The sequence below is a fragment of the Bombina bombina genome, chromosome 5 (assembly GCF_027579735.1).
Source record: "Bombina bombina isolate aBomBom1 chromosome 5, aBomBom1.pri, whole genome shotgun sequence".
Classification (NCBI taxonomy): Eukaryota; Metazoa; Chordata; class Amphibia; order Anura; family Bombinatoridae; genus Bombina; species Bombina bombina.
In genome coordinates, this window is record NC_069503.1 from 640163189 (window position 1) to 640182187 (window position 18999).

At 35.4% G+C, this 18999-nt stretch overlaps 1 protein-coding gene across 1 annotated transcript in view; it reads left to right on the forward strand.

Moving 5' to 3' along the window:
* Nucleotides 1–16854: 16854 nt before the first annotated feature.
* BASP1 (brain abundant membrane attached signal protein 1) overlaps nucleotides 16855–18999 on the forward strand; it is a 125443-nt gene continuing 123298 nt past the window's right edge. Inside the window, exon 1 of the mRNA XM_053714606.1 lies at nucleotides 16855–17037. The gene's annotated coding sequence lies outside the window, so the exon portion shown is untranslated. The remainder of the gene's footprint in view (nucleotides 17038–18999) is intronic.

Below are 18999 nucleotides of genomic sequence, written 5' to 3' on the forward strand. Positions count from 1 at the left end.
CCACTGCAAAAGGTGGTGCATCCGAACATACATGCACTACTGGGAGCTAGCTGAATACATCTAGTGAGTCATTGACAAGAGGCATATGTGTATAGCCATCAATCGGATCAATCAGCTAATGTTCAGTAGTGCGTTGCTTCTCCTGTGCCTACCTAGGTATGCTTTTCAACTAAGGATCCTAGAGAGTGTAATAGAAAAGTCTCTTCAAATTGCATGCGCTATTTTAGCAAGCCTGCAGGAGGGAGGGAGGGCAAGACCCGCGCTATTACACCCAGACAAACCCAACGACTGGCGATGAACAGGGTACGCTGCGATTGTTAAGGGGTTAAAATTGTATTCTCTATTACCAAATTTGCTTTGTTCTCTTGCTATTATGTGTTGAAGCGACATCTAGATAGGTACTGTGTCTAGAGCACTACATGATAGGAAATATTGCTGCCATCTAGTTATCTTGCTAATGTATAGCATTGTTATAAAGCTGCTGCCATATCGTATTTCAGATATATGCAAGCTCCAGAACTTACCTTCCTGCTTTTCAACAAAGGATAAGAAGAAAACAAAACAAATGTGATAATAGAAGTAAACGTGAAAGATGTTTAAAATTGTATGCAATGAATGAATCATGAAAGAAAAAAATGGTGTTTTAAGTCCCTTTAAAAGGACAGTAAACATTGTAATATTATTAAGGCTAGCTCCAGTCATATACGAGGCGGCAGTGACAAACCATACAGCTTATCCAATTGGTTGTGCATCCGGTGACCTCACAGAGATACGGACCAATCAGATCATGCATTAACGCAACCACCTCTGGGAACCTAACTATGGGTCCCACCCCCCACAACGTGCTTTTAAAGGTTCTCAGACAGACCGGAAAGTTATCCAACGGACATTTGTCTGTCAGATTATTAACCGTCGCACGCGCATTCTGTCCGAGAACCTTTAAAAGCACGTTGTGGGGGGTGGAACCAATGGTTAGGTTCGCAAATAGTTACATGCACTATCTGATCTATAAAAGTTTAATTTTAACTTTCATGTCCCTTTAATATCCTAGATGAGAATAGCTGATACTGGTGACTACATTAACTCTGTACTTTTAAAGGGATATTTATTTAACAGATATAAATTTGCATTTTATAATTAATTAAAAGAATTATGCAATGCTTACTTAAAAACAGGAGGAAAACAGTTAAAATGTATAAATTCAGCATTCCTCGCAATCACAATGCATTCATTATCTACTCTTCAAAGATTATTTATTGCAAGTCTCCAAAGTATTTCTAACACGTCCCTAAAAAGTATTACTATTGCTGTCAGTTTTAATTCCTCGCAGAATTCTTCTTGAGAATGTGAGGCTCAGTTTCAGGGATATTACACTATGGCAGCCAAAATAAACAGGTCGCCCAATGATAGTGGTTACATGTATGAAGAATAAACGTAATTAAAGAGACATAGATGTCAAATTTAAACATTCATGATTCAAGCAGAGAATATCATTTAATAAACTTTCCAAATTATTATTAGATTATTATTTTTTCTTGGTATCCTTTGTTGAAATGTTAAACTATAATTTGAGTGACAACATACTGTGGCACGTTCAGGAGCATGAACACCATATGTATAGCATTAATAAATGCCTTGCTGAAAACACTAGTGCCGCGTAGTGCTTATGAAATTAGCATTTTCCTTAACCTCCCTCAGCATGTTCTAAATGAATGGAGCTAAGTTTGATTATAGAAGTAAATTGAAACTTTTCTGTCTATCTATCTATCTATCTATCTATCTATCTATCTATCTATCAATCATCTATCTGTATCATCTGTCTATCTATTTAAAGGGCCACTAAGCCCAAAATCTTTCTTTTATGATTCAGATAGAGAATAGAAATTTAAACAATACAATTTACTTCCATTATTTATTTTGCTTCATTTTTTAAATATCCTTAGTTAAAGAAAAAGCAATGCACATGGTGAGCCAATCACACAAGGCTTCTATGTGCAGCAACCAATCAGCAGCAAGTGAGCATATCTAGATATGCTTTTCATCAAAGAATATCAAGAGAATAAAACAAATTAGATCATATAAGTAAATTAGAAAGATGTTTAAAATTGCATTCTCTTTCTAAATCATAAAAGAAAAAATGTGGGTGGCATGTCCCTTTAACTATATATCAATCTATCGTCTATCTATAAATCTATCTCTATCATATATCTATCAGTCAGTCAATCTATCTATCTATTATCTATCTATCAATTATCTATCTATCTATCAATTAGTCTATCTGTCAATCAGTCTATCTATCTATCTATCTATCTATCTATCTATCTATCTATCTATCTATCTATCTATCTATCTATCTATCTGTGTGTGTTTATTGTATTTGAATGATGAATGATTTGAATGATGAAAATGTAATTTGAACTTCTTTCCCTTTAAACAGATTTTTATATAGATAACATGCTCATGTCACCTAATGAATTGTTAGTTTAAAGGGCCACTATAGAGGAAAAATGACATGTTCTAGTTTGTTACAACATGCCACTTTAGCATTATGTGTCTACTTCCTTTTCAGGGGAAAGGGACACTGAGCCCAATTTTTTGTCTTTCATGATTCAGATAGAGCATGACATCTTAAGCAACTTTATAATTTACTCCTATTAACTATTTTTCTTTGTTCTCTTGCTATCTTTATTTTAAAAGCAGGAATGTAAATCTTAGCAGCCAGCCCATTTTAGGTTTAGCACCATGGATAGCGTTTGCTTATTGGAGGATTACATTTATCCACCAATAAGCAAGCATAACCCAGGTTCTCAACCAAAAATGGGCTGGCTCCTATGCATCACATTCCTGCTTTTTAAATAAAGATAGCAAGAGAACTAAGAAAAATTGACAGTAGGAGTAAATTAGAAAGTTGCTTAAAATCGCATGCTCTATCTGAATCATGAAAGAAAAATTTGGGTTTAGTGTCCCTTTAAACACATAGCATTGCAAATTGCTAGGGCTAAAATAGCATGCGCTAACCAATTAGAATATGACATTTTTCCTCTATAGTGGTCGTTTAATTAAAAAAATTAAAACATAATGGAAATGAAATTAAAATAAAGACTATTTTTTGTATATGTATTAGTAGCCTTAATCATGTTGTTTTTCACTTTTATGCATAACAGTGCACTACACAGCAGGCATGAAATGATCACATAGTGTGCCATGCACCGGTATATGCTTCAATATGTATCATTTGTATATGACACTTTACAGATATTAGTGTGTAACTATGACATTTTGAAATTGCTGCTTGTAACTACAAACCACTTCACCTTATTACAACAATGCAGATAATATACATGAAAATTAAAATTTGGTATATCTTTAAAGGGACACTGAACCCAAATTTTTTCTTTTGTAATTTAGAAAGAGCATGCAATTTTAAGCAACTTTCTAATTTACTCCTATTATTAATTTTTCTTCGTTCTATTGCTATCATTATTTGAAAAAGAAGGCATCTAAGCTTTTTTTTTGTTTCAGTACTCTGGACAGCACTTTTTTATTGGTGGATGAATTTATCTACCAATCAGCAAGGACAACCCAGGTTGTTCACCAAAAATGGGCCGGCATATAAACTTACATTTTTGCATTTCGAATAAAGATACAGAGAGAATGAAGAAAATTTGATAATAGGAGTAAATTAGAAAGTTGCTTAAAATGTCATGCTCTATCTGAATCACGAAAGAAATTTTTTGGGTACAGTGTCCCTTTAATATATTAAAAGGACATGTATCCCCGAGTATTTATTTCATGATTCAGACAGAGCAAACCATTTTAAACAACTTTCCAATTTACATAAATCATCTAATTTGCTTTGTTCTCTTGGTACCCTTTGTTTAACAGCTTACCTAGGTAGGCTCAGGAGCTGGGAGCTAGCTGCTGATTGGTGGCTGCATATATATGCCTATTGTCATTGGCTTACCTATGTGCTCAGCTAATTCCCATTAGGGCATTGCTGCTACTTTAACAAAGGGTTTTAAGAGATCAAAGCAAATTTGATAAAATAAGTAAATTGGAAAGTTGTTTAAAAACATAATTTATGTAAGAACTTACCTGATAAATTCATTTCTTTCATATTAACAAGAGTCCATGAGCTAGTGACGTATGGGATATACATTCCTACCAGGAGGGGCAAAGTTTCCCAAACCTTAAAATGCCTATAAATACACCCCTCACCACACCCACAAATCAGTTTAACGAATAGCCAAGAAGTGGGGTGATAAGAAAAAAAGTGCGAAGCATATAAAATAAGGAATTGGAATAATTGTGCTTTATACAAAAAAATCATAACCACCACAAAAAAGGGTGGGCCTCATGGACTCTTGTTAATATGAAAGAAATGAATTTATCAGGTAAGTTCTTACATAAATTATGTTTTCTTTCATGTAATTAACAAGAGTCCATGAGCTAGTGACGTATGGGATAATGACTACCCAAGATGTGGATCTTTCCACACAAGAGTCACTAGAGAGGGAGGGATAAAATAAAGACAGCCAATTCCTGCTGAAAATAATCCACACCCAAAATAAATTTTAACAAAAAACATAAGCAGAAGATTCAAACTGAAACCGCTGCCTGAAGAACTTTTCTACCAAAAACTGCTTCAGAAGAAGAAAATACATAAAAATGGTAGAATTTAGTAAAAGTATGCAAAGAGGACCAAGTTGCTGCTTTGCAGATCTGGTCAACCGAAGCTTCATTCCTAAACGCCCAGGAAGTAGATACTGACCTAGTAGAATGAGCTGTATTTCTCTGAGGCGGAATTTTACCCGACTCAACATAGGCAAGATGAATTAAAGATTTCAACCAAGATGCCAAAGAAATGGCAGAAGCTTTCTGGCCTTTCCTAGAACCGGAAAAGATAACAAATAGACTAGAAGTCTTACAGAAAGATTTCGTAGCTTCAACATAATATTTCAAAGCTCTAACAACATCCAAAGAATGCAACGAATTCTCCTTAGAATTCTTAGGATTAGGACATAATGAAGGAACCACAATTTCTCTACTAATGTTGTTGGAATTCACAACTTCAGGTAAAATTCAAAAGAAGTTCGCAACACCGCCTTATCCTGATGAAGAATCAGAAAAGGAGACTCACAAGAAAGAGCAGATAATTCAGAAACTCTTATGGTAGAAGAGATGGCCAAAAGGAACAAAACTTTCCAAGAAAGTAATTTAATATCCAATGAATGCATAGGTTCAAATGGAGGAGCTTGAAGAGCCCCCAGAACCAAATTCAAACTCCAGGAGGAGAAATTGACTTAATGACAGGCTTTATACGAACCAAAGCTTGTACAAAACAATGAATATCAGGAAGAATAGCAATCTTTCTGTGAAAAAGAACAGAAAGAGCAGAGATTTGACCTTTCAAGGAACTTGCGGACAAACCCTTATCTAAACCATCCTGAAGAAATTGTAATATTCTCGGTATTCTAAAAGAATGCCAAGAAAAATGATGAGAAAGACACCAAGAAATATAAGTCTTCCAGACTCTATAATATATCTCTCTGGATACAGATTTACGAGCCTGTAACATAGTATTAATCACAGAGTCAGAGAAATCTCTTTGACCAAGAATCAAGCGTTCAATCTCCATACCTTTAAATTTAAGGATTTCAGATCCTGATGGAAAAAAGGACCTTGAGACAAAAGGTCTGGTCTTAACGGAAGAGTCCACGGTTGGCAAGAGGCCATCCGGACAAGATCCGCATACCAAAACCTGTGAGGCCATGCCGGAGCTACCAGCAGAACAAACGAGCATTCCTTCAGAATCTTGGAGATTACTCTTGGAAGAAGAACTAGAGGCGGAAAGATATAGGCAGGATGATACTTCCAAGGAAGTGAAAATGCATCCACTGCCTCCGCCTGAAGATCCCGGGATCTGGACAGATACCTGGGAAGTTTCTTGTTTAGATGAGAAGCCATCAGATCTATTTCTGGAAGTTCCCACATTTGAACAATCTGAAGAAATACCTCTGGGTGAAGAGACCATTCGCCCGGATGCAACGTTTGGCGACTGAGATAATCCGCTTTCCAATTGTCCATACCTGGGATATAAACCGCAGAGATTAGACAGGAGCTGGATTCCGCCCAAACCAAAATTCGAGATACTTCTTTCATAGCCAGAGGACTGTGAGTCCCTCCTTGATGATTGATGTATGCCACAGTTGTGACATTGTCTTATCTGAAAACAATGAACAACTCTCTCTTCAGAAGAGGCCAAGACTGAAGAGCTCTGAAAATTGCACGGAGTTCCAAAATATTGATCGGAAATCTCACCTCCTGAGATTCCCAAACCCCTTGTGCCATCAGAGACCCTCACACAGCTCCCCAACCTGTAAGACTTGAATCTGTTGAGATTATAGTCCAGGTCGGAAGAACAAAGAAGCCCCCTGAACTAAACGATGGTGATCTGTCCACCATGTCAGAGAGTGTCGTAAAATCGGTTTAAAGATATTAATTGAGATATCTTTGAGTAATCCCTGCACCATTGGTTCAGCATACAGAGCTGAAGAGGTCGCATGTGAAAACGAGCAAAGGAGATCGCATCTGATGCGGCAGTCCTAAGACCCAACATTTCCATGCATAAGGCTACCAAAGGGAATGATTGTGACTGAAGGTTTTGACAAGCTGATATCAATGTTAAACTTCTCTTGTCTGACAAGAACAGAGTCATAGACACTGAATTTATCTAGAAACCTAAAAAGGTTACCCTTGTCTGAGGAATCAATGAACTGAATGGTAAATTGATCCTCCAACCATGAACTTGAAGAAACAACACAAGTCGATTCGTATGAGATTCTTCGAAAATGAGAAGACTGAGCAAGTACCAAGATATCGTCCAAATAAGGAAATACCAAAACCCTATTCTCTGATTACAGAAGAAGGGCACCGAGAACCTTTGAAAAAAATTCTTGGAACTGAGGCTAGACCAAACAGTAGAGCCACAAAACTGGTAATGCTTGTCTAAAAAGAGAATCTCAGACACTAAAAGTGATCTGGATGAATCGGAATATGCAGATACACATCCTGTAAATCTATTGTAGACATATAATGCCCTTGCTAAACAAAAGGCAGGATAGTCCTACAGTAACCATCTTGAATGTTGGTATCCTAACATAATGATTCAAAAATGATAGATCCAGAACTGGTCTGAAGGAATTGACCTTCTTTGGTACAATGAAGAGATAAAATAAAACCCCAGCCCCTGTTCCAGAACTGGAACTGGCATAAATACTCCAGCCAACTCTAGATCTGAAACACATTTCAGAAATGCTGAGCCTTGCTGTGTCAACTGGGACACGGGAAAGAAAAGAATCTCTTAGCAGGAGGCCTTAACTTGAAGCCAATTCTGTACCTTTCTTAAACAATGTTTCTGAAACCAGAGATTAAGAACGGAATTGATCCAAAATTCTTTGAAGAAAACGTAATCTGCCCCATACCAGCTGAGCTGGAATAAGGGCCGCACCTTCATAGGTACTTAGGAGCTGACTATAGGTTTCTATAAGGCTTGGATATATTCCAAACTGGAAATAGTTTCCAAACTGATACCGCTCCTGAGGATGAAGGATCAGGCTTTTGTTCCTTGTTGTGAGGAAAGGAACGAAATGATTATTTACCCTGGAAAGAATGGGAAAGCAAAGTTGACTTAGAAGACATGTCAGCATTCCAAGTTTAATCCATAAAGCTTTTCTAGCTAAAATAGCTAGAGACATATACCTGACATCAACTCAAATGATATCAAAAGATGGTATCACCAATAAAATAATTAGCATGTTATAGAATAATAATAATGCTATAAAATTATGATCTGTTACTTGTTGCGCTAAAGCTTCTAACCAAAAAGTTGAAGCTGCAGCAACATCCGCCAAAAATATAGCAGGTCTAAGAAGATTACCTGAACATAAGTAAGCTTTTCTTAGAAAAGATTCAATTTTCCTATCTAAAGGATCCTTAAATGAAGTACTATCTGCCATAGAAATAGTAGTACATTAGCAGGAGTAGAGACAGCCCCATAACCTTAGGGATTTTTGTCCCAAAAAACTCTAATCTGTCAGATGGCACAGGATATAATTTGCTTAAACGTCTAGAAGGAGTAAATAAATTACCCAAATTATTCCATTCCCTGGAAATTACTTCAGAAATAGCATCAGGGAAATAAAACACTTCTGGAATAACTACAGGAGATTTAAAAACCTTATTTAAACGTTTACATTTAGTATCAAGAGGACCAGAATCCTCTATTTCTAATGCAAATAACACTTCTTTAAGTAAAGAACGAATAAATTCCATCTTGAACAAATACAAAGATTTATCAGCATCAACCTCTGAGACAGAAACCTCTGAACCAGAAGAACCATTATCAGTATCAGAATGATGATGTTCATTTAAAAATTCATCTGAAAAAAAGAGAAGTTTTAAAAGACTTTTATGTATACTAGAAGGAGAAATAACAGACATAGCCTTCTTAATGGATTTAAAAAATAAAATCTCTTATGTTATCAGGAACACTCTGAAAATTAGATGTTGACGGACAGCAACAGGTAATGTAATAGTACTAAAGGAAATTTTATCTGCATTAATAAGTTTGACATGACATGCAATACAAATAACAGCTGGAGAAACAGATACCAAAAGTTTATAGCAGACTTAGCTTGGTAGCTCCAGCACTGTGCAGTGATTTTCCTGTAGTATCTTCTGACTCAGTTGCAACGTGGAACATCTTGCAATATGTAAAAGAAAAAAACAACATATAAAGCAAAATTGATCAAATTCCTTAAATGACAGTTTCAGGAATGGGAAAAAAATGCCAGTGAACAAGCTTCTAGCAACCAGAAGCAATAAATAATGAGACTTAAATAATGTGGAGACAAAAATGACGCCCATATTTTTTAGCGCCAAAAAAGACGCCCACATTATTTGGCGCCTAAATGCTTTTGGCGCCAAAAATGACGCCACATCCGGAACGCCGAAATCTTTGACGCAAAATAACGTCAAAAAATGACGCAACTTCCGGCGACACGTATGACGCCGGAAACGGAAAAGAATTTTTGCGCCAAAAAAGTCCGCGCCAAGAATGACGCAATAAAATGAAGCATTTTCAGCCCCCGCGAGCCTAACAGCCCACAGGGAAAAAAGTCAAATTTTTGAGGTAAGAAAAAATATGATAATTCAATGCATAATCCCAAATATGAAACTGACTGTCTGGAAATAAGGAAAGTTGAACATTCTGAGTCAAGGCAAATAAATGTTTGAATACATATATTTAGAACTTTATAAATAAAGTGCCCAACCATAGCTTAGAGTGTCACAGAAAATAAGACTTACTTATCCCAGGACACTCATCTACATGTTTGTAGAAAGCCAAACCAGTACTGAAACGAGAATCAGTAGAGGAAATGGTAAATATAAGAGTATATCGTCGATCTGAAAAGGGAGGTAAGAGATGAATCTCTACGACCGATAACAGAGAACCTTATGAAATAGACCCCGTAGAAGGAGATCACTGCATTCAATAGGCAATACTCTCTTCACATCCCTCTGACATTCACTGCACGCTGAGAGGAAAACCGGGCTCCAACTTGCTGCGGAGCGCATATCAACGTAGAATCTAGCACAAACTTACTTCACCACCTCCCTTGGAGGCAAAGTTTGTAAAACTGATTTGTGGGTGTGGTGAGGGGTGTATTTATAGGCATTTTAAGGTTTGGGAAACTTTGCCCCTCCTGGTAGGAATGTATATCCCATACGTCACTAGCTCATGGACTCTTGTTAATTACATGAAAGTTGTTTAAAATGTATGCAAACCATGAAAGAAACATTTTGGGTGTCATATTCCTTTAAGAATATTTCTCAAAAAGAAGTGAAAGCTTTACCTTCCCTCTTCTATTTAAAGGGACATTCCAGCCAAAATTGAAATGCACATGGGTGCTTTTCAGTTTTGAATAGAAGCATTTTTGTAATAGACATGTATTAGCATAAACACTTCTAATAAAAGCTATAGCTGTTTCAAACGTGTATTTAAATATGCCCCGTGCACAAGCATTTTAAACACAGCACATGCTCAGAGAGCCTTAGGAGCTTGTATCATTTTGTAATCACTAAATATATTAATTGCTGACATGATGCAAGCTCAACTGGTGCTCTGAGCAGCTGTAGTATATAAATTGTGGGTGCAGTGACAATATCTATCTATGCTTCACATACACGTGCAGAAAAAAATGTTAACACTGAAACAGTGATAACTTTCACTAGAAGCATTTTTGCCGATACATGAATATTACAATTCTGTTTTTATTCAAAGATGTAATTCATCTATGTGCATTTACATTTTGACCGGAATGTCCCTTTAAGTCTAAAAGAGCAAATGGGTAGAACAGAGAAAAAAATGTAAAAATCTATTTTATTTTTGAAGACTCATAATCAAAATGTTAAAAAATAATATAACTAGACGAGCCACATACAATATTGAAAGTTGAGTTATTTAATGTTACTTTCTAACAACCTTTAATAAATAATTGCTGCCTAATAAACAATTAATTAGCATTGTTTGGGGACTTATGTTTTAGAGAAGCTTGGGCAAACAACTGCAGTATAAGGCACCACCTGTTGGTGGCAGTGTTCATTACAGACTGGCTACTTGACACTTAGGGCCAAGCCGGCACAGAGAGAAATCACGCAAAATCTTTGCAATTTTTTTTATACCTTGTATTGTAATGTAGGAGTCTCTGTGCCACATGAAAAAAACTACATAGCAACATAAACATCTCTTAAATTAAAATTTGTGTTTCTAATTTTTTTAAGGGCCTCGCCGTACCGACAAGACTTCTTAGAATATCTTGCATGAGCGGCAAGGTTTTAAATATCAGGCCCTAAAACCTGCCCACAGTAGTTATAGCTCATCACTGTGAATCTCTGTGTATTCATTAATTTCTCATCTGTTCTATAATGTTATGATGGCTGCAGACATGGCATTTGCAGTGGACAGTCTATTTGATTTTTTATTGTTTAAAAACATAGGTAACGCCCTTTACTACCCATTCCCCAGCTTTGCACAACCAACATTGTTATATAAATATACTTTACAACCTTTACATTTCTGAGTTTCTGCCTGTTTCTAAGCCTCTGCAGGCCGCCTCTTATCTCACTGCCTTTTATTAGCTTATCACAGCGCTAGTTATTGTGTGCCATATAGATAACATTGTGCTCACACCCATAGTTATGCAGGAACCAGAACTAATTGGCTAAAATGCAAGTTTGTAAAAAGCACTGAGATAAGGGGGCAGTCTGCAGATGCTTAGATACAAGGTAATCACAGAGGTAAAAGTATATTAATATAACGGTGTTGGTTATGAAAAACTGGGGAATAGGTAATAAAGGGATTATCAACCTTTTTAAACAATAACAAAATTCTGGTAGATTGTCCCTTTAATATTGTGAAGTATATGGGATAAATTATATTCCATCAATTTTTACTAAAAAATAATTTATTTTAGCATTTCTCAGATATAACTTACACCAGCAACCTGGAAGCCATACCTTCTCCCATATCCCTCATTTTACCACCACACTGGTCCTCACATCTTCTAATTCTCCCACTAAATACACTTGTCATCTTCATTCACCTCCTTTCTCATTCAGGTGTCCTTTAAAAATGAATGTGACACATCAAAATAACTAAAAACAGTATCACTGGTGTGTGCAGTAGCATACCTCCCAACATTTCAAAATTCAAAAGAGGGACACCCCCCCCCCCCCGCAAAAAAAAAATTATGTGGGCGGGGCTTAAAAAAATCATAAGACCAAAGTAATATAAATAAAAAATTTAATAAATTCATAGATTTTAATACACTTAGGCAGCAAATCAAACACAAGCTCAAACCATTGGTATGGCTATGTGAGCTATGTATTTAATTATCCTTTGCACAGACATTGCTAAATATTTTTATCTTAATTGGACATTTAATAATAAATTCTTTAAAACTGCTCTCTGCATTCCCCATTAATATTCTAAGTTCTGGCCTTTAAAGTCAGCAAAAATGCACAGTAGCACACTACATAGCATACACTTATACATGCAGATACACACACACTACATAGTATACACTTATACATGCAGATACACACACACACACACACACTACATAGCATACACTTACACATGCAGATACACACACACTACATAGCATACACTTATACATGCAGATACACACACATACTACATAGCATACACTTATACATGCAGATACACACACACTACATAGCATACACTTACACATGAAGATACACACACACTACATAGCATACACTTATACATGCAGATACACACACTACATAGCATACACTTACACATGCAGATACACACACATTACATAGCATACACTTATACATGCAGCATACACTTATACATGCAGATACACAGACACTACATAGTATACACTTATACATGCATACACACACACACTACATAGCATACACTTATACATGCAGATACACACACATTACATAGCATACACTTATACATGCAGCATACACTTATACATGCAGATACACAGACACTACATAGTATACACTTATACATGCATACACACACACACTACATAGCATACACTTACACATGCAGATACACACACATTACATAGCATACACTTATACATGCAGCATACACTTATACATGCAGATACACAGACACTACATAGTATACACTTATACATGCAGATACACACTTATACATGCAGATACACAGACACTACATAGTATACACTTATACATGCATACACACACACACTACATAGCATACACTTATACATGCAGATACACACTGCATAGCTTACATTTATACATGCAGACACACACACTACATAGCATAAACTTATACATACAGATACACACACACTACATAGCATAAACTTATACATACAGATACACACACACTACATAGCATAAACTTATACATACAGATACACACACACTACATAGCATAAACTTATACATACAGATACACACACACACACATAGATACAGATAGACACACACTACATCATATATGGGTATCTGTAATTCATTGTATGGGGTCCTGGGGTTGGCAAGCACATTAGCTGGCAGTCTGCGGCTGCCACTGTTCGTTACACTGTTTGTTACCCTGGTATTAGCACTGCTCATTGTATAAAACTGAAGGCATGCTAGTATTATCACCAGGGGTTAGAGAGGTCACCATTACCCGTGGTCAGAGTGTATACAGCCTTCTTACTCCTGCTTAACCCACACACCATTCCTTTTCCACAGGGAATATAACAGGTATCTAACCCTGTGAGAGCAAAGACAGCTGCTTCTAAGTTTGGGCCCAATAAAATTAAAAAAAAAAAAAAAAAAAAAAAATTTTTTTTTTTTTTAATTGCCTGGGGCAAATCTGGACAGATGGCTAGCAAGTCGGGACAGAGGGACGGACCCCTAAAATCGGGACTGTCCCGCGAAAATCGGGACAGTTGGGGGGTATGCAGTAGGCACATATTTGGAGGAATTTGGACATATACAATAAACGATGCAGTTACCAACATTTGACAAATAAATGGTTTTATAACTGTTTCCACCCTAAAAAACACTTAAAGGGACACTGAACCCAAATTTTGTCTTTCATGATTTAGATAGAGCATGAAATTTTAAGCAACTTTCTAATTTACTCCTATTATCAAATTTTCTTTATTCTCTTGGTATCTTTAATTTAAATGCAAGAATGTAAGTTTAGATGCCGGCCCATTTTTGGTGAACAACCTGGGTTGTCCTTGCTGATTGGTGGATAAATTCATCCACCAATAAAAAAGTGCTGTCCAGAGTGCTGAACTAAGAAAAAAGCTTAGATGCCTTCTTTTTCAATTAAAGACAGCAAAAGAACGAAGTAAAAATGATAATAGGAGTAAATTAGAAAGTTGCTTAAAATTTAATGTTCTATCTGAATCACAAAAGAAAAAAATTGGGTTCAGTGTCCCTTTAATGTAAAACGTGAATAACATACACACAAAATAAATACTGCATTTTTCAACCTACACATGTCCATTCAGTAAATTCTATATATAGTTGTGAAACTCAGGTGACACAGACTTTACAATGTACAAATTAATATTCACATAAGATCAGCAAAAAAACTCATGACATCCATGCCAAGCCCACACATTGGTGCAAATTTTTACAATGCAGACCAAACTCCCGAAATAACTATACCAGGGGAAAGGAGGCCAAAGACTAGGTCTATCCTGAGAAAATCGGGATATCTGCCAAATAATATATGTTGAATGCTATGCTAACCATACTATATTAAGTACTACAATGAATAATTTATATCACTGAAAACATGGGTAGTGGTAATGCTTATTGCCTTACACATAGTAGTCTCCATTAATTATAGTCAATCAATCTATAAAACAATAGTGCTGAGGAATTGGAATTTTCTTTTTTTCTACTAAAGACTATCAGTGTGATATACACAATATGACTATCTACATTGTCAAACTGGTTTATTCATCCAAGACATCTGTTTTTAACTTGCAGCTGTTATTAAGGTGCACAACATACTTGTGCAGAACTTATTTTTTATAATGATGTTTTTACCCTTAAAATCCACAATGCTCATCTTAAAGAAACAGCCTGATATAGTATTTAGAAAAAAAGAATTTCAGGATTCCTTCTGATACAAAGGCCTGACAGATATCTCCACAGGTCTTTTGTATTATAGTTTGACAAGAATTAGAATTGCATTGTGAACAGCTATATGTAACTTGGGTGATGTATTGCATGCTGTGAAAGTATTTGACTGGAATTTCTATAAATAGCAGATAAAATAAGTATTAAATTGTAACTTAATAAACAAATTAAACTTCATCATTTGATGTCTCTGATAATACAAAATATATTTCATCAAAATGATATACTAAGCTGATTTACAAAGCCATGTTAAGAAAGTAAAATGTTAAAAAATATATTTTTTTAACCCTGTTCATAATGTTTTGTACTTAGTATTGGTTAATTCTTAATTTACTATACATGGTTTGCTCATAAATATTTATTTAAAAATTAGCATTTACAATATTGTATTGCATAACAGTTCCCAGTGTATTTTCACCTACTATTTTTTTTTTTAGATTGTTAATCATTTACCACAAAAACAATCATTGATTTGTGTTGTGGTGTTGGATTAGAATCACTAAAAAGTAGATTTAGGGATTTCAGAGTTTATTACCTTGTTCATTGTGGAAGCCACAAATGAATGCAGAATTTACCACATGAAAGCTGCCACGTGCTTATTATTGATCCATAACTAAAATGTCTTAGTTTGCATAGTTACCATTTAATTTGCTGTTTTTTTTTTAATCTGTAAACTCACTGAAGTACAAATATTATGCTTGACCAATATAACCTTTCATGGTTAGTTCAAAATATATCATTCTGCAAAAAATATTACCAAGGTGGAACATAATATGCATAAAACATGTGCATATTAACATTTAAATTAGTTTTTTTAATAAAATTATTTGAATATATGTAAAAATCCACTCACATGTCAGGTTTCAGCATGTTATATACCTTACATGCATTTTAATAATCTAAACACGAGGCATTACTACAAACAGAATATATAAAACGCTTATGATGAATACTTGATCGTATGTTTTAATGTGCCAGCATATTTCATGTGCTCTATGGTAGCACAATAAGGAAAAACAAGGCACGGTTGTATAAACACTAATACCAATTATTGTAAGGATAAAAAAAGCTAAACAAATTATAAACCTGCAGATATGGACAGTAGCTCAAATTCTGCTGTTCAGCAAACTCTGCAGAGGGAGCCAGAGATCTGAAAATTAAAGTTTACAGTGAATGAGCAAGGTTTAGAAGCTTGTCATCTAATGAGAGCTATATACCGGTACTATTACTATTATTTATTATAGCATTTGTAGTTAAATGTGTACCAACGTTTTCACTAAAAGATACTGCAGACAACCTGCACTATATAGTGTTCTTTATAGTAATAAGATTAAAGTAAGTCTGACTTTGATAAACAAACAGAAGCAATTGTTATAGAAGTTTACATTTTAAAAAAGCAAACTTTTTCTGCTTTAAAAATGTTAGCTACAACTGCAATCCAGTAGCTCTTCAACATCCAGAAGATGCATTCCAAAAATACATCATAGTTCCATCAATTTAATTTTGAGTAAGTGATGATCAGCCAAACCATTTTTAGAGTAGATAGTATATACTTTTTTTTTTTTATATATATACTTCCACATTCTATAAGCCACAGCTGTCAGTGCTGATGTAGAGGACTCTGCCACGTTGTGTTTCTTTCATCAGCAGGGGATGTTGCACATCTGGAAGAAGCTTGGGATGTCAAACAAAAGAAAAACAAAGGATGATTACTTTAGAAACCAGGGTCCTGGAATAGAGTGTATGCAGCATGTTGAATCCATGATAAACTGGTAGTATTGCAAAAAATAAATACATAAATAAAATCTAAAATAAAAATCCTATGTATGGTCCTGCAGGAATAGAATATGCATTTGTAAATTCAAACATTAGCTGAAAGTCCTCAGGCCAGTTATGTCGCGATACACCTTTCTAGTCCCAGTGTGCAATTTATAGCTCAGAACAGGAGCTCTCCTAAATTTGAATGTAAGTAGGAACTGCACACACATTTTAATCTTTAAAAAAAAAAAGCAAACCCAAGAGTGCCTTATGGACTAGAGAGAGAAAAGGAGGGAGGAGGGAAAGAGAGAAAGGGGGTAGAGGGGTGGAGAGTGAAAAAGAAGCAGAAGGGGAGGAGGGAGAAGTGCAGAGACAGCAGCAGAGGCATTGCTCCAGCGGGCTGTAATCACTACAGTCCTAGCCACCGAACAAGGGAGACACAGCCACCCAGACTAACCCAGGCAGGCACTAGCCAGCAGGACTCATTGTGACACAAGGGCACACTAACACATAAGGACTAAACACAGGATAATCAACAAGGTAAGGAGGTGAACAGCCTTCCCAGCACATACTGGACAGTAGATGATCATGTATGTACAATACATTGCTATACAGCTGACAACAGCTGCGGTCTAGATAGCTTCACGGGCAATATATATTTTATTAGAAATGGGCTAAAAACGTGTAATTGAGGTAAAGGAAAATATTTTTTTCCTCAAAGAAATAAACAAGAAAATGAGGAACTGCCTCCATTTTAAACGATGTCTTTATACATGTTTTTGTGTGGTGTAAATGCTATTGTTTAAAATGTGCACATGTAATTTACATGTACAGTATATGTGTCTATAGGGGGTGGCTGAATAAAATGTTAATGGGAGAATTAGGGGCTTGGTACAAATGAACGTCACTGTGTAGATTTTCAGTGCAATAAGCTGTGCTTACTCGTTAAGGGCTCTGCACATATTAATCTGGAATCCTTTCATTTGAGGGATGAATGACCTAAATACTGTTCTTTTCATGTGTTCTTTGTCCGGGGCTATGAGTTTTATAGACTGGGATTATCAGATCCTGTAATAAGCATTTGGGCGTTTCTTGCAGTTACTGTATATGACATTTTGACAGGGAAGAATAGGAGTTAAACCAGATACCCTCATAAAACCAGATACCCCACAGGAAAATGTGCTGGTTTTATTGCCTCATACTCATTGTTACTGGCCTCTAACAGCACTGTACTGATCCTCCCCTTGATGGCATTGCTTGACCTGCAGCTACTGTACATATGCAACAGCTGGAAGCAATATATGGCATCTGCCCTGCTCCAGCCACAGGTCTTTATTACTTTATTCTTGCATTATTGATCAGCCCATCTTTAGTTAGAGCATGTGAAGACTCAGTTGTCATAATGCAATTAAAAGAATGCACATATGCATGGGCACTGTCTCTTATAACTGTTGATCTGTTAAGGCTATTCATGTAACTGGAGCAAGGAAAATAAAGACTTATGTATGATGATGGTTAATTCAATCCATATTTCTTGGTTTCTTGTTAAATGATGAATACTGCAGTGCAAATGAATGAGACAGTACTGTAATTACCTATTCCTTTGTCTTTGCCTCACGCATGCCCATAGCAATGGGGCGTGGAGATTTTCTTTTCTGTAGATACAGTCTTAAATATATCTCTCCCTGGTACTCAATTTTTTATCCTCATCTTTACATAAGGGTAGTAATAATGAAAGATGTATGCATCTCATATATACATTTTTTGTTATAGTTAAACCACTTAAGTACATATGATACCCTATACTAGACGAGGAATACGCTTACCATTAAACTGCACAATATATAAGATTTTTTAAGGAAAAAAAAATCTACTATGCTGTAAATCTAAAATACCTGCATTCCTCTATTATATATTAATTACTGTGTCAAATTATATATATACCTATATATACCAATAATATATATATATATATATATATATATATATATATATATATATATATATATATATATATATATATATATATATATATACACACACACACACACACACATATATAAAACAGTTCTGGAGGTGTTGGAAAATATGGCATCCATTACATATGGATTTATGAAGAAAGCAGCTACACAGACCATATATTCTAGATAATGTCTTTCTATATACTGCCATAATAGGAAAATGCTAACTGTACATATTTAAAAATTAGGAACTGTTATTGCCAAATATACACATCTTGTATTTCCTCATTCTCACACTTGTCACTAAATAAAATATATATATATACTTTTTTCATCAAACCATGATATATTTGTTCTTGGTGTTTGTATTATCCAGATTATATATACGATTGGCATCTTTATTGCTGGGTAGTAAATATAATCCAAATATCAGTATACAGTCTTTATATAACATTTGGTGCATTCATTTATTTTCCTAGATGTCTTCAAGTGTCAAAATATGCTTTACGTGGAACAATTTTAACAATTTTATATGTAATGT